The following is a 24058-nucleotide window of genomic DNA, read 5'->3' as shown; positions in this document are numbered from 1 at the left end:
GGGCTCCACACTCAGGGATGAGTCTGCTTGAGACTCTCTCTCTTCTTCTTCCTCTGCCCCTCCCCTTCGCACACGCACACGCGCTCTCTCTCTCTCTCAAAAAAAGGGGGGGAGGGTACATAATTTTTTTTTAACTCTACTAGGGTGTAAAAGAAATTCATAACATAGCCAACATGAAAGTTATTTTTAAAAATCTAGTTTCATGATTCTATTCTTTATTTAGCCTTTTCTTTATTTAGCCTTTTTAAACAAACAGAAAGAAATGTTTTGTCATTTGTGGACTCCAATTTACATGAAATTAAATGTTATATTACGAAAATTTTAAAGCAAAGAATCCAAATATTATAATATGTATCTTATCAATTTAAAATCCATTGGGAGATACCTTAGTTAGATTACTCCCTTCTGCCCCTGGACGCCGCCGAGTAAGCATCGTTAAAGTCTCCCCTCCCACCACCGTCATGTCTAAGTAAGAGTCTCCCAAAGAGCCTGAGCAGCTGCGGAAGCTCTTCATCGGAGGTTTGAGCTTCAAAACAACCAATGAGAGTCTGAGGAGTCATTTTGAGCAATGGGGGACGCTTACGGACTGTGTGGTAATGAGAGACCCCAACACCAAGCGCTCTAGAGGCTTTGGGTTCGTCGTCACCTACGCTACTGCGGAGAAGGTGGATGCAGGCCACACAAGGTGGACAGAAGAGTCGTGGAACCAAAGAGGGCTGTCTCCCGAGAAGATTCTCAAAGACCTGGTGCCCACTTAACTGTGAAAAAGATTTTTGTTGGTGGCATTAAAGAAGACACTGAAGAACATCATCTAAGAGATTATTTTGAACAGTATGGGAAAATTGAAGTAATTGAGATCATGACTGACCGAGGCAGTGGCAAAAAGAGAGGTTTTACTTGTATGAGCTTTGATGACCATGACTCTGTAGACAAGATTGTCATTCAAAAATCCCATACTGTGAATGGCCACAACTGTGAAGTAAGGAAAGCCCTATCAAAGCGGGAGATGGCTAGTGCTTCATCCAGCCAAAGAGGCCGAAGTGGTTCTGGAAACTTTGGTGGTGGTTGTGGAGGTGGTTTTGGTGGGAATGACAACTTTGGTGGTGGAGGGAACTTCAGTGGTCAAGGTGGCTTCGGTGGCAGTCGAGGTGGTGGTGGATATGGTGGCAGTGGGGCTGGCTATAATGGATTTGGTAATGATGGAAGCAACTTTGGAGGTGGTGGAAGCTATAACAATTTTGGCAATTACAACAATCAATCTTCAAATTCTGGACCCATGAAAGGAGGAAATTTTGGAGGCAGAAGCTCTGGCCCCTATGGTGGTGGAGGCCAATACTTTGCCAAACCACGAAACCAAGGTGGCTATGGCAGTTCCAGCAGCAGCAGCTATGGCAGTGGCAGAAGGTTTTAATTACTGCCAGAAAACAAAGCTTAGCAGGAGAGGACAGTCAGAGAAGTAACAGGGAAGTTACAGGTTACAACAGATTTGTGAACTCAGCCAAGCACAGTGGTGGCAGGGCCTAGCTGCTACAAAGAAGACATGTTTTAGACAATACTCATGTGTATGGGCAAAAAACTTTGAGGACTATATTTGTGACTAATTGTATAATAGGTTACTTTAGATTCTGTTCTGGAAAGTGTAAAGCATTCCAACAAAGGGTTTTATTATTTTTTTTTAACAAAGGGTTTTAATGTAGATTTTTTTTTGTACCCATGCTGTTGATTGCTAAATGTAATAATCTGATCGTGACGCTGAATAAATGTGTCTTTTAAAAAAAATAAAAAATAAAAAAATAAAATCCATTGGATTCTAAAGGGCACTCCTTGGAAAATCATAATATCAAGATAATGTGTTTTAAAATATGAACACAAAAGGGTTATTACCACAAAGATCTGCCTTATACCCCAGTGTGTGTGAAGAAAGAAAACAAGGTGGTTTTCTATTTGATGTTCATAGTTACCTTAAAATTTTTGAATGTTTACCTCCACAGTATTCCTACAGGGTTTTGAACTACTTTCATTTAATATATGGGAGTAAAATGATATTCCCTAGGTGTCCATCTTATCTTTTAAAAGGCATCACTCTAACAACAACTAGCCCTAAAAAGGTCCTTCTGGTGTTCAGTCTACGTACACTACATAACGGTCAGGCTCCCTTCCTGGATATTGGAAGACAATAAAACAATGCCTACAAAATTTTAAGGAACACAAGTATCCTACCAAAAATTCTATACTTAGCCAAACTATTAATCAGGTATGAGTATAAAACAGAGACATTTCAGACATTCACAACCTTAAAACATTTACTTTCCATGCACGGTCTTTCAGGAAATCACTCCACAAACGGAGGGAATCAAACAAAAGTCCATGAAAAATTATCTCCAAGGAGATGCTCAAGAGTGATGAAAAGGAAGATCCCTTCTAATAGCAAAGTGACAAATGAAGACATTAAATCAAGACAAGGGCAGCCTGGATAGTTCAATGGTTTAGCGCCACCTTCAGTCCAGGGCGTGATCCTGGAGACCCGGGAACGAGTCCCACATCAGGCTCCCTGCATGAAGCCTGCTTCCCCCTCTGCCTGTGTCTCTGCCTCTGCCTCTCTCTCTCTCTCTCTCTCTCTCTCTCTCTCTGTCTCTATAAATAGATAAAGTCTTTAAAAAATAAATAAAGACAAAAAGTTCCAAGAAGGATACCACCAAAAATGCCTTATAGCATCCTTAACATTTTCCATTACACTGAAAGGTGTTTTATATAGTTGTGTTGGAAATGAAAGGCTGATTCAGAGATAGGAACATACAAAACTAAACGAAGAAATAAACATGAGAGAGAGAAAGAAATTATTAACTCCAGGAAAGAAACTGAAGAAGTTGTACAAGAAAGGGAATTAAATCATAGTACCACCATACGTGCTTCATCTTTAACAGTATATATACTGGCATAGGAATAGAAAGATTTAATATTGATTTAACACAAACTTTAATATAACTACACTGGGAAGATGGAGGAAAAAAGGAGGCGATATAAAAAAGCTAAATCCTCATCTCCCACTAGGCAAAGTCAGCAAATAATGTCTAAAATAGAAAACTGGGGATCTCTGGGTGGCTCAGCGGTTTAGCACCTGCCTTTGGCCCAGGGCGTGATCCTGGAGTCCCAGGATGGAGTCTCACATCAGGTTCCCTGCATGGAACCTGATTCTCCCTCTGCCTGTGTCTCTGCCCCTCTTTCTCTCTGTGTCTCTCATGAATAAAAAATAAAATCTTAAAATAAAAAAAGATAACAATATTGCTGAACTACTTCTTTTGAAAAATTCACACATACCATTAGCATTTTATGGTGTGCTTTGATCATCTGGTGAATTGAGAGGTGTAAATTTCAGAACTTCAAATTAAAAAAAAAAAAAGAAAAGAAAAAAACCTAACCAAAGGAACAGTCAATCATTTCAGGCACCAGAGCTGAAAGAAATCCTTTTCTTCAGAGAAAATTGAACTCTATTTTGCCACCTGCCGGCAAGACTCTTGAAATCTAGCCACTCCATAATAATAATCCCAATTTTAAAAAGGAAAAAGAGGGGAAAAAATCCAATCACAAGAATTTTTAAAAATAAATGATATAACAGCCCAATTCAAACACAATAACTTTAGTATTCATTAATGAGAAATGTTACCACTAACTAAAGTAACAGCTTTTTTAAAATGCTATAAAAGCAAAAGTACAGATAACATTATCCACCTTCAAAGAACTGAACAGGATTATTTAAACAATGTTCAGTATTTTACTCATTTGTTTATCCAAAGTTATATTCCATAATCAGCGAAATGCTTTTTAAAAAAGGGAGTAAGATGGACCAAATAAAGGAGAATCGAGGACATTCCAAATACCAGTTAGAGGCAGAATCACATGCTTATCGTTAGGCTAACAATGGTGGTTTTCAGTGTCTCCCCAAAGCCATGCCTTGTCTTTGATTGAGAATACACGCTGCTGAATTTTAATGCCATTGTTTTGTCAACAGAGTGCTTGCATCCACTTCACAGGTTCATTAATAATCCTCTAAGAAGACCTAAATTAAAGTTTGGCAAGCAATTTCTCATGAAACAAAATTTGCTTCTGGTCTGTTAGAACTAAATGTGCCAAGTGGCAAATTAAGATGTGGGAACACACTTTTAAAGGTTATGCTTTGAAAGTATTCAATGACTCAAACAGGGTATCATTAGGCAGCAGCAAAACAAATACTAGGATGCCTATTTCATTTACAATCTGTTAGGTTTCAGATGGATAATTTCACGGTGACCACCAAGAACTATTGGGGTAAACTTCGAAAGAAGATAGACATACACTCCCCCAATCTCCATTAAAGAACTGGAAGGAAACCAGAATGGATCCCACTCCCAGCATTAAAAGCGACAGAAAGAGTCCAGTAATTCCCAAAGAACCTGCCATTGTGCCAACTATATTGTGTGTTTATCGTCCGTGGGAATGCTGACATGTGCAGCACTGCAAGTGGTGACTGAAGAGTCAATTAAGTGGTGGGAAAAGGCTTGCAGCAAAAATTTAAACTAAAAATAATCTATTTACAGGAGAGCAGTATAAGAAACGCTGGCTAAACTATAATCCAAGTCTGTATTCCCAGCTTCAATAGTAAACACAGTTGTTAAGAGTGGTTAACACACCACACCGTAAGTGCATGTAATTTCAAGTTAGAAACATCTGTTTGACCAATGGCATCCTTGTTATAGCCTCCATTTCTTTGCTTACAGAGTGTGAGAGTAAGAAAAAGAGCAGGTGTGACAAAGAAAGAACAGTCAATTGACCTGAGGGAACATTGGACCTTTCAAAGAATTCCTAAAAGTATAAATTCTAAAGCTAGATTCATATAAAGTTCTAAAGCTATATTTCTAGAAATTTATAAATTTTCTTAAGAAATAAGGTCAGAGGAGAGTATAATCTCTCCCCCACTTAGTCTCCACTAGCTGAGGCAGTATGCCTGGCTCCACTCTGAGGAGTGTCAAAATTCAGAAAAATCAAGCAAACCAAAAAGGCAAAGACAGGAATGTCTTACAGTTCATGAGAAAAAAAAACAATGGTGCAAACCAATGATCTCTGACCTCTAACAAAGCACTAGTCAGCTAGTTTCCCGCCACCCCCCCGCCCCCCCCCCCCCCCCCAGTTCTGGAAATAAAACTGTTTCATTTCACCATTGGTGAAGTTTAGGCCTATGTATTTTTCCAGGTCATTTTAAGTGGTGAGTGAGGCAGTCTTCATCTGGTGCTCCAAGAGCAGGCAGTACTCATCCCTAGCTCCCCAGCCCCCTAGCTTCTCAGTCTTTGGGCAATTTACCTAATACACAAAAGCACCAGGTCTGGGGAAGCCTGGGTGGCTCAGTGGTTGAGCATCTGCCTTCGGCTCAGGGCGAGCCATGATCCTGGGGTCCCAGGATTGAGTCCCGCATCGGCTCCCTGCAAGGAGCCTGCTTCTCCCTCTGCCTGTGTCTCTGCCTCTCTCTCTCTCTCTCTCTCTGTGTGTCTCTCATGAATAAATAAATAAATAATCTTAAAAAAAATAAACAGCACCAGCTCTGAAGTCAGATGCCAGTTTGCCCTGTTCCAGATTTATTAACAGAGTAACCTTGGGAAGCCTCCATATGCTCCTCTGTAAAATGTGATTAATAATAGTATCTAATACATAAGGTTATCACAGGGATGAGATGAAATGACTTGAAGTAAATCCCTACAGGAGGGCTGAACCTACAACAAATGCCAAGGATTATTAGCACTGTGAGCGTGGTGGACTCCATCTTGGACTCACTGTAAGAAACTGGTTAAAACGGTCACCCTGGGCCTAAGCCACCCGATCAGTCAGGTTAACAATTCACTATCTGTTTACGCAGTACATCGCTGGGCGGGGTGTCAACACTCCGCTTTTTCATTCTTGTTACCACCGCCACTGCATTATTTACATGAACAGAGGAGGATGGTACCTGAAAAGATGCTTAGCTGGGTCAGGCAAGCAGAGCACCTATCACAAGAGGCAGGGGCTATCTCAGCAGCCAGACACTTCCCTAGCCTCCTCCTTCCCCTGCACTACTCATCTCGGAAAAAGAGTGCAGTGGAGACACACAGTGGCCACATATGCTTTGTGGCCAAGCATTCTCATCATAGGTTTTGATGAAGTAATCCATCACTAAAAGATTCCTTTTCTTCTCAATTTATATCCTTAAAGTATTATTAGAGATCCAAAGGGGCCCAAGGTGTATTAGAGACAAAAGGAATGGGGAAGTAGGGGAAGTAGGAAGTAGGGAAATAGATGTATTTCCAATAGGCATCCCACTATATATTTATCAAAGCAAAACTAATAAACTTATTTTTAAAACACCAATTTATAGGACATAAATATAGAAGGCAAATATGCTGTTTAATTCAAATGAGAGGAAAGACATGTCTATCAAGGAAAGGGTTTCTATAGAGAGTCACAAACTATATTAAATAAGTTTCCTCATTTCTATTTTCTCTAGACTAGTAAAAGTAGGCCTATCTATACTTAATGGATTAAAAAAATTTTTCAAAACACTTGAAATAGGGACAACAGGTGGCCCAGCGGTTGGGTGTCTGCCCTTGGCTCAGGGCATGATCTCGCAGACCTGGAATCAGGCTCCCTGTGAGGAGCCTGCTTCTCCCTCTATGTCTCTGCCTCTCTGTCTCTCTCATAAATAAATAAATCTTTAAAAAAAAAAAAAAAACTATTTAAAATAACCTATTTAAATGCTTAGTATTTTTTTTTCTTTTTGCAGGAAACACATTTAATTGACCAGACAGTAATAGCCTTTTTTTTTTTTAAATCAGATCATTGTATTTCCAGGAAGCAATCTCCACCCCTACATATCTTCATATAAAGAGTTACTCTTTTTTCTATTTATAGTACTAGGTACATAATGAGTTTTTAACAAGTAAATACCCATGGATTGAAAAGTTTGGTTGAAGATAATCCAGTCTTGCTGAGGTATGGAAAAGTAGGGGCGGGGTGGAACAGGAAGAAAGGAACTGGGGGGATTGGTGACTGTGCATGGAAAAGCACTTAACTTTCTGGTTAATAGCTTGCCCAGAGAAAAAATACATTTGAAAATTTCCAAAAGATCTTTTTCCAAGGGCAAAGTATTATTAATCTAATTCTTTAAAAGCAAAGTAAAATAGTAATTAATTTTGGTTTTATAAATCTTCCTCATTTCAAAGTCTATCCTACATACGTGCTAGATAAATGAGTTCCAAGTTTATTCAGGTTTCTACACATTTAAGTGTTTTCATTTATTCATCCCTTTCAGATGCATTGATTTTGAAGTGCCTCCACCCCCAGAGAGTTCAGGGCACTCTTAATGCCACCTCTCTACCCTCCCACATAATTCTACTGCTATAATTCTCACAGATTTAAAACTACTTTCTTAAAGTTTCTTAAAACACATTCTGGTAGGAAAGAGGTTCCTGGCCTGAGCCTAATGGATTTGGTGACTTGGTCCCATACTTGCTTTTTCTCTACTGGAAGAACTGCTAGCCTCTATTAAAATTTTAATTATATTCTGGCAAATATGTTGTCCTTTCTGACTGCTTAAACATATGAAATCAATCTCTCAGCACTACTTAATATCAAAACTCAAAACTAACTCATTTTATTGATGTAAAACCGTCACTGTCTTAACAGACACACATGGAGCTGGATAGTCATCTGCTACAATGCTCATAAACAGCTGTTTCTCACGTTGAGTAATTTATTTTTATAAGTACATTTTTTGTAAATGTAATTTTTTAAAAGTAAATTCTAGGCCCAATATGAGGCTTAAACTCACAACTCCAAGATTAAGAGCTGCATGCTCTATGGACTGAGCCAACCAGGCACCCCTGTAAATATAAATTTTTCTTAAGATTTTACTTTTAAGTAATTTCTGCACCCAACATGGGGTTCAAACTCACAATTCTGAGATCAAGAGTCACAAGCTCTGCTAACTGAGCCAGACAGGCTTCCCTTATAAATATAATTTTTAAAATCTGCTTTGTTTCTATTGCATTTATTTTTTACAGTTACCTTCTACTTATGACAAGTTAACACAGGCTTTTTAATTTTTAGTAGTGAAATAAAGTTTTATTTTAAAACAAATGTATTGGGATGCCTGGGTGGCTCAGTTGAGCAGCTGGCTCTTGGTTTCGACTCAGGTCATGATCTCAGTCGTGAGACTGAGCCCCATGTTGGGCTCTACATGGATTCTGCTTGAGACTGTCTCTCCCTCTCCCTCTGCCCCTCCCGTGCATGCTAATTCTCTCACTCTCTCTGAAATAAATAAATCTTTAAAATAAATGAATGAATGAATAAAACAAATGTGTTTAAGTACAAAGAGTTAGGACTTTAAAAATATTTTATTCTAAAATGTTTAATGCCATGTCAGTGGTATGTACAGAACAAGCAGAAATGATGAGGTTGTAGGGAGTGATTGATGGATGTTGAGGCAACCATGCTGTAGTGGAAAGCTCTAAAGTACAGACACCCTGAGAAACACACCACCTATCCTACTCTCCCAGCACTTGGACTGGCACCCAGTACTCTGCAAACAGTTGTTGAATAAAATGATAGTGGAGCCAGAATTTCAACTTGTACGTGTCTCTCTGGCTCTCTGGTTCACTTCCTTTCTTTTTTTTTTTTTTTTTTTTTTTTTATGATAGTCACACACAGAGAGAGAGAGGCAGAGACACAGGCAGAGGGAGAAGCAGGCTCCATGCACTGGGAGCCCAACGTGGGACTCGATCCTGGGTCTCCAGGATCGCGCCCTGGGCCAAAGGCAGGTGCTAAACCGCTGCGCCACCCAGGGATCCCCTTTCTATCCTTTCTAATACCAGTCAGTCCCAATCTTGGCTGCCAAAAGCAGTGGAATGTTTTTAAAATTTATAAAGTTCCTCTGGTGATTCTAAATGTGCCACCATGGGTGCACACCACTGCACCATACCGTGCCACCTTCCTAGTTAAATAAGCAATCAGAGTGCAAAGTGATCAGATTTATGCTGGGGCAAGTACAGCCCCTAGAGCCAAGCAACTTAACCTAGTTAAAAACCCAAGGAATAATTAATTGATACTTGAAAGAATGAGAAGCAACTAGCCAAACGGTATAGTTTAGGGAGAGGGAACAGCAGGTACAAAGGCCCAGAGACAAGAAACTATATGATAAATTCAGAAATTCACATTGTTCCCAACTCTCCAACTTAAGGTGACCAACTGTCCCAATTTCCCAGAACTGAGAGGTTTCCCATCAACATACAGAACCTTCACAGGACAAATTGGTCATCCTACCTCTCTACTGTGACTGAGAAAAAGAACTGCTAATATATCCACTCTTCTTGAGAGTGACTGAAAGGAAACAATTCCACAATTGGATTCAGTATGGAAATCAAAAAATCCTCTCCAAAAGAGTATCTTATATCTCCTACCTTCAAGGACATAGTACTGCCAAAAAATGCAAATGGCCAGTGTTTGCATACATTTGCCCATTATTTGGTGCACAGTTTTTATTACAATTGAGCTATTTAAAATAAAACATAAAACCTCCTACAATTGTAGGGAGTACTCTAATAGATAAGATTAGCAAATGGGAGACTTGCTATAAAATTTACTCTTAAAAAATAATAAAATAAAATAAAATTTACTCCTTTTTTACCTCCTTATGAAAAACAACCAACAAGCAAGTCTTCATGAACACAAACTATACACAGGCATAGCCAGAGCACATGTACTGAACCACCTGGCTTGTCCCTCCGCATCCCCTTGGCCCACAGCAGAATGAAATAAAAGCCTGGGGAAAGGGACAGCTTGAGCCAATTGTTGTTTTGATTAAGAAGCCAGACAGCCGAGCATAGCCCCAGGACAAGTAGAGTCCTCCCCTCATTCTTCAAGCCTTCTAGGTAATGACTAGAATGCCATCAGGCAGAAGTTAAAACGTAACCTCTAGCCCAATCAACCAATCTGTGGGTCCAGAAGAGAGCTAGTACTGGAAAGTCTTGATTGATCTTGATCAAGTAGTAGTCGCTAGTCCAGGAATTTGGCTAGCCTCAGATGTGAAGATACTGAAGTATCTGATTTGGATGGATTTAGTCAACTTCACTTCCAAAGAGTCATCCCGTCCTTCCTCGGAAACTCCAGTAACATCCAGATCATGATAAGATGTTAGCATGAGCTTGCCTTGCTATGGAATTAAATGACAAGAAGGCAGCAGAGAATGAGCTGAGAACCTTTGCCCTCAGGAAATCTTCAAAAACTATCCTCCTTATTTCAGCCAAGAGCTCCACACCATGGCAGAAGAGAAGACACTTCTGTTAAAGAAGGGCTTGCCAAAAGGCAACTGGTAAAAAATCTCCATTAAAAAAATACTAAGTATGGGGGCAGCCCGGGTGGCTCAGCGGTTTAGTGCCTGCCTTTGGCCCAGGGTGTGATCCTGGAGACCCGGGATCAAGTCCCACATCAGGCTCCCTGCATGGAGCCTGCTTCTCCCTCTGCCTGTGTCTGTGTGTGTGTTTCTCATGAATAAATAAATAAAATCTTAAAGAAAGAAAAGTAAGCCTTACTCCTTAAATTAATTAAAACTATTTCCATCAAGATTTCAGTATGTTATTTCATTTGTTTGTTTTTGGGGGTTGCAGGGTTTGGCATAGGCAAATGACAAAATGATTCTAAGTTCTCAGCACAGGTTATCCTCAGCAAGAGAAGCCCTTGCTCTGCATCCCCTTTGATGGTGGCTCTCTGCCTGCTCAACTCTCCTGTCACCCTGTCAGTTTTCAATAAGAACTCTAGGCCAGGACACCTCGGTGGCTCAGTGGTTGAACGTCTGCCTTTGGCCCAGGGCGTGATCCTGAAGTCCCAGAATCGAGTCCCACGTCGGGCTCCCTCCATGGAGCCTGCTTCTCCCTCTGCCTGTGTCTCTGCTTCTCTCTATATCTCTCATGAATAAATAAAATCTTTTTTTAAGATTTTATTTATTTATTCATAGAGATGCAGGGAGGGAGAGAGAGAGAGAGAGAGAGAGAGAGAGGCAGAGACACAAGCAGGCTCCATGCAGAGAGCCTGACGTGGGACTTGATCCAGGGTCTCCAGATCATGCCCTGGGCTGCAGGCGGCACTAAACCGCTGCGCCACCAGGGCTGCCCAATAAATAAAATCTTAAAAAAAAAAAAAAAACTCTAGGCCACTGGTCTGTTCCTTTTGTCCCAAACTATCACTCCTGGCATGGAAGGAAGAATTCCATTTTCATTCTACTCCTCTTTTTTAACCCTCAATTTCCTTTGTTCCTACGTCACATCTACCCGAAAACCTTCAAACCTAAATTGGGGTTAAGAGGCATCCCAGGGCAGTAATAGAGGACTCAGGCTGAGGAGTCAGCCCACCTGGATTCAAATTCTGACCTACTACCTAACTCACTGTGGAAGCGGAGACAAGTTACTTAATTTGTCCAGCCCTCCATTTCCACACCTGTAAGTAATAATAGTACCTAAGTTAGAGTTGTAACGAGGGTCAAATAAGTTAATACATATAAAATCTTGACACTTAATAAGCACTAAAAATATCAGCTCCTATCTACGGGCCGCTGGGCATTGGCAAAACCATCTGAACAAGGACTGGAAATGCTAGGGATTTATGTCTTCCAGTCTCATTGGTCATCAGCATTGCCCTGCTGAAGGTCTCTGTTCCACAATGCCCCTCTTCTGCCCACCACTGTTAAATCTGAGTATTCCTCAGGGAACCTTTAAATGGACTTCTCATCACACACCATACACTAACTCTAAGTAATTTCCCCTTCCAATGTTTTTAACTCCTGCTTACATAAATGATAATTATCAAATCTGTAGACACAATCTCCCTCTAAAGCAGGTACATATACCCAACTACCTATGTTGGGTCCCTCCCTGAATGTCTAACATGCACTTCCAATTCAACATGTTCCACACACCTTTTCCTCTTTGTATATTTTCAGTGTCAGTTAACGGCATCATCATCCACTCATGCAAAACAATCTAACTCCTCCCACCTCCTCATAGCCAATTGGTTACTAAGAATTACCAAGTCTTCATTTTAAACATCTCCCATCTCCTCTTCAGGACCACTACTACTATCTCAGTTCAGAATTTCATGATCTCCCTAGCTGGTTGTGTTACTTTCCTGGGACTTCCCTAACAAAGTACCACAAACGGAGAAGTTTACAATAGAAATTTATTGTCTCAGAGTTCAAGCTAGAAGTCTGAGATCAAGGTATCCACAGTGTTGATTCCACGGGCTATGAAGAAAAGATATGTCCCAGTCCTCTCCTCCCTGGCTTGTTGATGTACATCATCTCCCTATGCCTCTTCACATTGTTTTCCTTCTATGTATGTCTGTGTGTCTAAATTTCCCCCTTTTAATATAGCCACTGTCACATCGGATTAGGGCCTACCCTAATGACTTCATCTTCACAAAATCCAATGCAATGACTATTTCCAAATAAGGTCTATGAGAATGAGTTTAAAACAAACAAACAAACCCTTGGGGCACCTGGGTGGCTCAATCAGTTAAGCCTGGGATCAGGTCATGACCCCAGTGTCCTGGGATAGAGCACTGCATCAGGCTCCCTGCTGAGCAAGGAGTCTGCTTCTCCTTCTCCCTCTGCTGTTCCCCTGCTAGTGAGCGTGCTCTCCCCTACCCCCCATCAAATAAATAAATAAAATCTTATTTTTTTAAAAACCCTCACTTAAAATGAAGAGGGAGCTCTCAGGCACATACCACTCACCGCAGCCTACATAACCAGCAGGAGGAAGGAAGCTCTCTCCCTGTCCTAGCAACAATGCACTAACCACCACTTGTAGCCAGTGAAAAATCATCATAATCCAACTCTTATTCTTCTCCAATGAACTTTTGTTCAAAACAACAGTCCCCTATTTCCTCCTAAAACCTAAAAAAAGCTAACCCATTCTTTGTCTCTTCAAACTTGTCTATGGTTTTGCCATAATTTGCTTGTCCCAAGTTGCAATTCCTCTACTACTCCTGAACAAATTCAGGTTGCTGAATATGTCAGTTGCTGGCTATTTCAAAGGGTGACAGATCACATTCTGACATACAGGGTTAGGACTTCAACATGTGAATTTGGGGAAGACACAATTCAACCCAAAACACGGTTTTTTCCACCTCTACATTTGCTCACCTGGGCCTGCATTCATCTTTCCCTTGACTAAGAAAGCAATATTTTTAAAATTCAACTCGGATAATGTCCTTTGCCTGCCTAAAATCCGTATTAGCAGTTTTTCATCCAAGCTGAATGATGATGACAATACAAATATTTACTGAGTGCTTCATACTATTTTAAGTACTTTACATACATGATACTGATTCCTACAGGATGGGTACTCCATTTTGTAAATGAACAAACCAAGCAACAAAGCTATCATATAACATCTGTTCATCAAAACCGCAGTTATTAAGTTTCAAATCCAGGATTCAAACTCAGGCTCTATACCTCAAAAATAAAAAGCAATCTGACAAGAAATTTCAATTTACTAGTCAATACAGGATTCTCCTTTTAAACCTTTACCTATCACAAATAATGCACTGTACAATCCAATTAGAACTTGCATTAGAGGAAAGGGGTACTAAGCAGGAATGATGCTTTGCCAGAACACAGCTATCATTCCTGCATGCCTCACAAACATCAAAGCAGCCAATCATTACCAAAATAAGGGGCTGGGGAAGTAGGGGTGAGAAGGCAGAGAAGAATAAAATTGCACAATGACAACAGAGAGGGGGAAAAAAATCTAACAACTGAGCCAGGATATATCTTTCAGTGTCTGAAAGAGCTTTTACTAAGAAAAACATGAGTACAGATCTTCCTTGACTCACGATGGGGTTGTGTCCCAAAAAACCCATTATACATTGAAAATATCATTTATTTATAAGTCAAAACTATTTATAAGTCAAATAAATATCATTTATTTATAAGTCAAAATTCATTTATTATCATGGCTCACCTACCATAAACGTGCTCAGAACACTTACGTTACAAACCCTATTGGGCAAAATCATCTAATACAATGCTTATTTTATAATCAAGTGTTGAAAATCTCATACGGTTTACTGAAAACTGTACTGAAAGTGAAAAACAATGAGTGTATGGGTACAGAATGGCTGTCAGGGGATCAGTGTTTATACCCCTGTGGTCATGTTGCTGACCAGGAGCTGTGGCCGCCCAGCAGCATCAGGAGAGTGTAGCATACCACTAGTCCAGGGATAGTTCAACTCATTGTATAACACTTTCACAACATCATAAAGTGGAAAAATCATTAAGTTGAGCCATTGTATTAAAAAAAAAAAAGTTGAGCCATTGTAAGCTGAGAACTGTCTATAATTAGACTGAATAAGATTAGGTATAAAATATACAAATATAGGGTTTTTTTCCTCTAATTACAACATAGGAGCAACCCCAGAAGTTATTTGAGGGAGCTTTAAAATATATATATATATATATTTATATATATATATATAATTTTTTTGTTTCCAATTTTATATATATATATATATAAAATTGGAAACAAAAAAAATATTTTTAAGTGCTAAACATTTTTTTCCTTTCATTTGTTTTAGAATACTCTCCGACAAGTTTTTTTTTTTTTAAGATTTTTTATTTATTTACTAGAGAGAGAGAGAGAGAGAGAGAGAGAGAGAGAAGCAGGCTCCATGCTGGGAGCCTGACATGGGACTTGATCCCAGGTCTCCAGGATCACACCCTGGGCTGAAGGCAGCGCTAAACCACTGAGCCACCGGGTCTGCCCTGACAAGGTCTTTAAAGGGTTCACTGTTAATTAAACCATCTTCATGGCCTAATGATTTTGAGTCCTATTAATTCAGATTGTGTTGTATACATTGATTTTTAGCATAGTAAGAATCAACAGAAGTAACAGTTCTTCAGATTAACCAACTACTCACAATGTTTTGTTTTGTTTTTTAAGATTTTTTTTATTTATTTATGAGAGAGAGGAAGAGACACAGGCAGAGGGAGAAGCAGGCCCCACGCAGGAAGCCTAATGTGGGATTCGATCCCATGTCTCCAGGATCACACCCTGGACTGAAGGTGGCACTAAACCGCTGAGCCACTGGGGCTGCCCAACTACTCACAATATTAAGTAGAAAAAACATACGCTGTAAAATATATGGTGTCCCAGCACTATTTAGTGCCCAAAAAAGCTAACAAATGGGCTGTATTTTTTTAGTTTAAGCAGAAGGAAAAGTAATCCCTACTGCAATAGGGATTAAGAACATATTGGCTCTTTCAATATTTCAGATAAGAAACTAACGCTAGGGTGCCTGGATGGCTCAGTCGGTTAAGTGTTCGACTCTTGATTGACTCAGGTCATGATCTCAGGGTCCTGGGATCAAGCCCTGCATTTGGCTCCCCATTCAGCAGGAAGTCTGCTTCTCTCTCTGCTTCTGATTCTCCCCCTGGCTCATGCTCATGCTCGCTCTCTTTCGCTCTCTTGTTTTCTGTCTCTCAAAAGAGAATGAGAGATAAATAAATAAAATCTTTTTTTTTACATCTTAAATAAAATCTTAAAAAAAAAAAAAGGTAATGCTAAGAAAAGATCAAAATTAGAGACAACCTACTTTCCAGCCCTGAATTATCATCATTAGGGTGCACAAATCATCAGGTAGGGAGACAGAATACACCGAAATAGAAGTCACAAGCTAAAACAGCCTTGAAGGCAGTTCTTTCCCTTAAATGAGGCCTTTATATTAAACAAATCTACACAGCTCCTGTGAATTCTAGCCTTTTGACAATGTGTAAACCAAAGATTTTGTTTCATAATGCTTGGCAATTTTCCACATTTAAGATGTGATGAAGAAAACCATTTTTTTTAACAATTTTATTTTTAAGTAATCTCTATACCCAATGTGGGGCTTGAACTCACAAACCTGAGATCAAGAGTCGCATGCTCCACTGAACCAGCCAAGAGCCCAAGAAAACCAGTATTATCTTTTTTTTTTTTTTAAGATTCTATTTATTTGAGATAGAGAACAAGCAGAAGCGGCAGGAAGAGAAAGAAAATGTGAGGGGAGGGGCAAAGAGAGAAGGAGAGAGAGGAGGAGTCTTCAGCAGAGTCTGCACTGAGTATAGAGCCTGATGGGGGGTTTGATCCCTGAGATCATGACCTGAGCCAAAATCAAGAGTCAGACACTTAACTGACTGAGCCACCCAGGCACCCCAGAAAACCAACTTTAATCTTCTATATGACCAGACCCAACTTTAGACTTAACATTAAAAATGGTATTTATATCTTCCATCATATTAAGAAACACATTTATTTTATTTATTATGGTACCAAAAGCAACTCTAGATATGTGAATGAACTAAAGTTGTCAATAAATAACCACTTCCCTGTACCTCCTTCTTTGGGTTATTAGCTCAGGGGTTGGCAAACTATGGGCCAAGGGTAAAAATACAGCCCACTACTTTTGCATGGCCTGTAAGTTTAAGAAGGCTTCTATAGTATTTGTAAATGGTTTTAGGAGAAAACAAATAAAAAAGGAGAAGAATATTTCATAACACATGAGAATAATATGAAATTCAAATTTCAGTGTCCATAAATAAGTTTTATTGGAAACAGTCACACCCATTCATTTATATACGGTCTTTGGCCACACTTATGCTACAAAGGCAAGGTTGAGGAGTCGTAACAGAGACTAGTGCTCACAAAGCCCAAAATATTTATTATCGGACCCTCTTAAGAAATAGCTTGCCTAACCCTATTCCAGATATTGTCAAAGACTTGCATAACATGTCATTAGGGAGCAATGGACAGCAACAGAACCACAGGAGTATGATCACTGAAAGGAAAGATGCTCTGATGGGTAAATCTAGACATGAAAAGTAAATTCCTGCTAACACTGACAGACAACACCACCATTTCATGAGCTATCCCATATGTGAAGTTGCTAATAACCGTAACATGTGACTCTCTTAAGTAATATCCGAGACATTTAGACAGACAATTTAAGACATTTTATAATCAGGCTTGAGAACATTTTTCACTAGAGCAAAAAAAGCTACTGCCATCAAGGAGAACAAAAACAAAAACAAAATCAACAAACTGGACAAACAGGTAAAATGGGGAAATGGGTAAACTGGGGAAAACAAAACAATAGATTTGGGTAAACTGGGATAAATTAGGGGAAAATAGTAACTAAAATTTGCTCCAAAGGAAAGAAATGGAATTGTGTTCACAGGGAAGTTTTCAAAAGTGTGAGAAACTGAGTGGCATGTATTGCTACAAAATATAAATCGAAAGAATTAAACTTAAATGGAATGTAAATCTTAAGGAAACTTTCTCTTACATATTTCAAAACACCAAGAGACTTTGGCAACGTCCATTTAAAAAAAAAAAAACTGGGATCCCTGTGTGGCTCGGCGGTTTAGTGCCTGCCTTCAGCCCAGGGCGTGATCCTGGAGTCCCTGGATCGAGTCCCACATCGGGCTCCCTGCGTGGAGCCTGCTTCTCCCTCTGCCTGTGTCTCACCTCTGTGTGTGTGTGTGTGTCTCATGAATAAATAAATAAAATATTTTTAAAAACCTGAGTAGTACTATCTATACCAAAGTAATGTTCTGTCATTTGCTAGAACTAAAACAAGAGAATTAAGAATTCATTAATTAATCAAAATTGAGTACTAAGCTGAGGTGTCTAAAATCCTTTGTAAAATCAGAGATTTGGCTGCATTCTGCTTATTATAGTGCTTTAAAATTTTACTTTGTAGCGGCACCTGAGTGGCTCAGTTGTTAAGCATCTGCCTTATTTTTTTTTTAATTTTTATTTATTTATGATAGTCACACAGAGAGAGAGAGAGAGAGAGAGAGGGAGGCAGAGACACAGGCAGAGGGAGAAGCAGGCTCCATGCACCGGGAGCCCGACGTGGGATTCGATCCTGGGTCTCCAGGATCACGCCCTGGGCCAAAGGCAGGCGCTAAACCGCTGCGCCACCCAGGCATCTGCCTTAGGCTCAGGTCGTGATCCCAGGGTCCTGGGACAGAGTCCCACATCAGGCTCACTGCAGGGAGTCTGCTTCTCCCACTACCTATGCCTCTGCCTCTCTGTGTCTCTCATGAATAAATAATTTTTTTAATTTATTTTTTTTTTTTATTTACTTACTTACTTATGATAGTCACAGAGAGAGAGAGGCAGAGACATAGGCAGAGGGAGAAGCAGGCTCCATGCACCGGGAGCCCGATGTGGGATTCGATCCCGGGTCTCCAGGATCGCGCCCTGGGCCAAACGCAGGTGCTAAACCGCTGCGCCACCCAGGGATCCCTCTCATGATTAAATAAATAAAATCTTTTTCTTTTTTTTTTTTTTTTTAATTTTTTTATTTATTTATGATAGGCACACAGTGAGAGAGAGAGAGGCAGAGACACAGGCAGAGGGAGAAGCAGGCTCCATGCACCGGGAGCCCGATGTGGGACTCGATCCCGGGTCTCCAGGATCGCGCCCTGGGCCAAAGGCAGGCGCTAAACCGCTGCGCCACCCAGGGATCCCAATCTTTTTCTTTTTAAATTTACTTTCGAGGGGCACCTGGCTAGCTCAGTTGGTAGAGCCCATAACTCATCTCGGGGTCATGAGTTCAAAACCCCATGTTGGGACTATAGCATACTTAAAAATGTTTGGGTTTTTTTTTACTTTCTATTTCTAGATATAGTGTAAATGAATGCTTAACCTCAAAACTTCTTTCTACCCTCTCCCAAAGAAACCTCTCTGTAATTAACTTATTTTTTTCTTAAAACAAAAACTGTTTTTATCTACATACCATATCAGTTAATATAAATTTTTAAACACAATTTCAAGTGAAAGCTCAGATGCATGTCATATTTATACACATGAGTAGGTATTTTATATTACTCTCTGTGATTAGGATAGAAAAAAAGATACGTATACAGGTGTTACTGGAGCTGAAGCTAAAATCCAATACCAATAATCAAAGCTTATACACAATATTCATGGCTAGTTCCCAAGTGTGCTTCAGTTTTAATACTACCAAAAAATGTGGGGAACACTAACTTTATCATTAAAAGTAATTGCTGATCTGTTTCTTTCCAAAGAAGAAACAGGTCAAAATAACTTTTTTCCAACCTGGGGTGGAAAGTTATGGGGAGACACATAACTAGACAAAACAAGAAGAAGATGCTTTGGCTGGTTCTACAAACCAGTGTGAACACAGAGTGGAAACAGAATCCCCATGTTTCCTAAATCTGCACTATTTGCACTTATCATAAGGCCTTTCATACAAAACTTTCAAGGTGTTTTCAAACACATTCACTTCCACCATGAAATTACTCTAGATCAGAAAAAGGAAATGAAAATCTTTTTTTCAAAAATACACTTTTTAAACAATAAAATACTACACAACTAGTTTTAAAAAAAAAAAAAAGTACACTTTGTTTAAGATCATTACAATAGGTCCAAATTTTTTAAAAAGCTCAAAATTCCAAATGTCCAACTGTCACACTTAACCACTGGGCATACCAATTTCCACACTGTAATAACACCAGAAAATTCAGTCACAAAAATTGCTTCCTAATTTCTAATTAATAGTTTAAAATCTCAGGATAAAAAATAAATAAAATATAAAATAAATAATAAAATAAAATAAAATAATAAAATAAAATAAAATAAAAATAAATAAAATAAAATAATAAAATATAAAAAAATAAAATAAAATAAAATAAAATAAAATAAAATAAAATAAAATAAAATAAAATAAAATAAAATAAAATAAAAAAGATATCTCAGGACACCTGGGTAGCTCAGTCTGTTTGTTAGGTGTCTCTCTTCGGCTCAGGTCATGATCTTAGGGTCCTGGGACTGAACCCTGTACCAGGCTCTCTGCTCAGTGAAGAGTCTGCTTCTCCTTCTCCCTCTGACCCTCTCTCCTGCTCATGCTCTCGTTCATTCTCTCTCTCAAATGAATAAATATTCTTTAAAAAAATTTTTGCTTTTATACTTTTTTTCCTTAAAAAGAAAAAGAAATAGTTTAAAATCTCAAACCTAAAATTCTAGGAGAGGGCTCAGTTGGTAAAGTAACTGCCTTTGGCTCAGGCCATGATCTCAGGGTCCTGGGATCCAGCCCAGCATCAGGCTCTCTGCTCAGTGAGTAGTCTGCTAATCTTACTCTCCTTACTCTCTCTGTGCTCTCTCACTCAAATAAATAAATAAAATTATTTTTAAAAATTAAAAATAAAATTCTAGGAGATTCATTAGTTTGGCCTTTGTGATAATCCCCACTTTTTACAGGAAGAAAAAAATTTTAAAGGACCCAAAACTCCTTGGACTACAAAATACAAAACAGTTCTTTCTAAGCCACATTTGATGCCTTATGTGTAAATGAGTCAAAAACATACAGATTAGATTTCTGTGAAAATATACAGAAGTTTAAAAATTAGAGGGAAATGGGCAGCCCGGGTGGCTCAGCAGTTTAGCTCCACCTTCAGCCCAGGGCGTGATCCTGGAGACCCGGGATCGAGTCCCACCTTGGGCTCCCTGCATGGAGCCTGCTTCTCCCTCTGCCTGTGTCTCTGCCCCTCTCTCTCTCTCTCTCTCTCTCTCTCTCTCTCTGTGTGTGTGTGTGTGTGTCTCTCGTGAATAAATAAAATCCTTAAAAAATAAAATTAGAAAAAATGATTGGCATAATATGTTTTGGGTTTTGCTAAATGTAAACATTTAAGTTTTTGAAAAGTTCAACACTGATACAGCTATTCACCAACCAAGCATCTGGTTTCAACTTTTCCACTGTGAAGGGCTGTATAAAAATGTATTGTGAATCAAGGCTCTTCCTGATTGTCTGAATTCTCTAATAGAGGGTACATTTACTTCCTACCCCAAAATATTTAAAAACACAAGATACACCATTCCTATTGCTTAAATGTTCCACAAATGCCTAAAAAACAAACTCAAATCAATTTAGTTGGATCAATAAGACAATTCCAGGTTTCTAAGCCAATATGTTTCAAACCAAGCATGACTATTCCCTAAGGCCAATATTTATGATATATTATCTAAGCAACCTTTCAAAGCCAAATCACAGTACTTCTTTCCAAATCTCACATTCTACCAAACTGACAGGGTAGTGGGGAAGAGTTCAGAATAGTTCCAGAGTTCTCCAAAGCAAAACTTAAATACCAGACACAAGAACATGCTAGGTTACACTGCCCTCTAGAGTCTCCTTTTGATATTCTCTTTAGTCTGAAATAATTAAATTCTAGTCATAAGACCCTTCTAATTAAGCAAACCTTCAGTGTTCCAATATTGTAGACGGACCTGTTTAAAAATGGGCTGGCAGTAATCAATACTAGGACCTATAATATTTCAATCACCTACCATTATTAAAGGTCAGTAGTACTTTCCCAACAGACAGGAAACTATCCAAAACGGAATTTTTTAATTTGCTTTTTGTTGTCTCTGTTTTGTTTTGTTTTGTTTTTGTTTTAGTTTTAAATGACTCAAGTTGCAGAGATCTCTGAAATAAAGATAATTTGTAGCACATATTGATTGACCAAGGTAGCCAGGACTTCTCTCTAGCAAAACCCCAAGTTCATACATGTGACCAAACATACAAATATTGGACCCATATAAAACCAGTGCTCCTCAGGGTTACTTCTCAACTTGCATCTGTCCTCTGAGCTCCTAGCAGTTCCTGCCTTTTCTCCTGCCAGGCAACCAGAGTCCTAAAGGGATCTTAAAGAGCTAATGAGAAGCCACAGCAACTAAGACCTGTGTTAGCTGCAAAGCACAAACACCAATACCCATTTTTCCTAAGCATTCAGTAAGCAATCTGCTAAGGACTCGAAGTAAATTAAAACCATCTCTCTAATCTAATAACTCCATAGGCACCTATAACACACCATAATTTGAGATTATTATTCTTTAAGATTTATTAAGACATCTTTTACCATTCACCACGGATGGTATAGCTTGCCTCAGCTATTATAGTGACTGTTTTTTGTTTGTTTGTTTTAATCTAGATTCACACGAGACTAAATAAAGTCTCAACCCTGCTCAAATCTTGGTTATAGGGGAAAAAAAATCCGTATCTCTTTTTTTTTTTTTTAATTTTTATTTATTTATGATAGTCACAGAGAGAGAGAGGCACAGAGACACAGGCAGAGGGAGAAGCAGGCTCCATGCACCGGGAGCCCGATGTGGGACTCGATCCTGGGTCTCCAGGATCGCGCCCTGGGCCAAAGGCAGGCGCCAAACCGCTGCGCCACCCAGGGATCCCCGTATCTCTTTAACAGCAAAAAACCAGGTCTCAAAAAAGAAACCAAAACTAAGATACAATGTTCCACAACAAAGTATCTATTATTACTTTTGAAAGCAATCTAATAAAAGAGATCTTGGGGCTCCAATCTAGTAAATTAAAACAGGACCGTCTTTTGAAATATAAAAGTGAAAATAGTATTTCTATAGACCCTAAGACAGGGGCTGTCAAACTTGGGTCCCTGCGTCAAGTGCATGCAGCTTATTTTTATAAATAAAGTTTTAATGGGACACAACCTCATCCATTTGTTTACATAGTACTAATGGCTGGCTGCTTGCTTACTAGGAGGACAGAGTTGAATGGTTGCTACAGAGACCAAAATGGCTTGCAAAGGCTAAAATATTTACTCTCTGGCCCTTTGCAGAAAAAGTCTGCCAATTCCTGCTCTAGAACAAAGATTCCTGACTTCTCCAGAGATTTAGAAGCATGCCATACACACAAGCACAGGAGGGATGCTGGCTTGAAGAAAAAAAAAGGGGGGGGCATTACAGCTGCTCTCCAGTCTGTACTAAATCTTAAGGAACTGACATTATGGGAACACATGGGAAGAAGGAAGTGACAGATGAAGCCGATTCATCCCATGTAATGGTTCATACACACTAGGCTTTCCAAAAGACTAAATGAAGAATTCTAAAGGTACTTTAAAATATATCTGTAAGGAATAAATGGGGAAAATAAAAATTTACTCACAGTCATGCTACAATAAGAGCTCACTTCTGAAGTGGGTTGATACTCCTATCACAGAGAGAACATTTCAAGTGACCTATGAGATAACTATGACAATAAGTATCATTATAACCAGATCCCAGAATGAATCTGAAATAAATACCAAGGATTTAAATCAGTGAAGTATCAAAATAAAGATTATTTTCCACAACCTATAAGATGAAATATAATTAATCACCATGAAAGTAGCTGTATGTAAATTTAAAAAAAAAAAAAAAACAGTATGAAGATGATCTGGTCAAGAGAACCAGATTCTAATCTAGGTTTAAACTCTGTATAATCTTAGATCATTTGCCCTTATTAAATTTCAGTGTTCTCATCTGTAAAATAAGGGGACTAGGCTAAATCAGTGGGTCTCAACCATTATCACTTATCAGTATCACCGACAGAGATTTGTTTAAACAAAGATTATGCAGGACCAGACTTCCAGTTTTAGTTCTGACCCACAGAGTTTAGAAGTTATCACTCTCATCTGCAGAACAAGAAAAAAAAGAATCCTGAAATCAATCAGAGAATTTGATCAAGGGCAAACCACCACTCCCAAAATCTAGAGAGAAAAGAAAATACTGAGAATCACAGCTGAATTGGTAAGTACACTTAAGTGGTAATTTTGACAAATTTCCAAAGACTTAGACTCATTTGAGAGTTAAAAACTCCTGGAGGTCCAGACTTTGGGAGACCTGGATGGAAGTTCTACCTTCAGGAGCTCCACCAGATGAGAGAAAAATTCCCTAGTGTTTTGGGCAAGTGGAGAGTAACCATTTTTAAATAGTTCAGAGCATCCTCCATAAGGAAGGCCTGTCTTCTAAGGGCAACTGCTTTGCCAGAGCCTAAATGACCTAAAGAAAGTACAATTAGTCAACTCCAGCCCCCTCTTACCTTCCTGTCTCAGAGAACACGGGTGGGGGTGGGGGCAGGGGAAGGAGGCTAAAAAATTTCTAAAGATCACAGCCCAGGGACTTAGGCCCACTAAAAGACAAGTTTTAATATGATA

General features: G+C 39.1%; 1 protein-coding gene and 1 pseudogene across 5 annotated transcripts in view; one reads left to right on the top strand and one right to left on the bottom strand.

Moving 5' to 3' along the window:
* RERE (arginine-glutamic acid dipeptide repeats) overlaps positions 1-24058 on the bottom strand; it is a 407880-nt gene that overhangs the window by 303062 nt on the left and 80760 nt on the right. The gene's annotated exons all lie outside the window — the stretch shown is intronic.
* LOC144304949 (heterogeneous nuclear ribonucleoprotein A1-like) lies at positions 462-1607 on the top strand (annotated as a pseudogene).

This window comes from Canis aureus, chromosome 3 (genome assembly GCF_053574225.1).
Source record: "Canis aureus isolate CA01 chromosome 3, VMU_Caureus_v.1.0, whole genome shotgun sequence".
In the NCBI taxonomy this organism is placed as follows: domain Eukaryota; kingdom Metazoa; phylum Chordata; class Mammalia; order Carnivora; family Canidae; genus Canis; species Canis aureus.
This window is presented reverse-complemented; position numbering and strand designations above follow the sequence as displayed.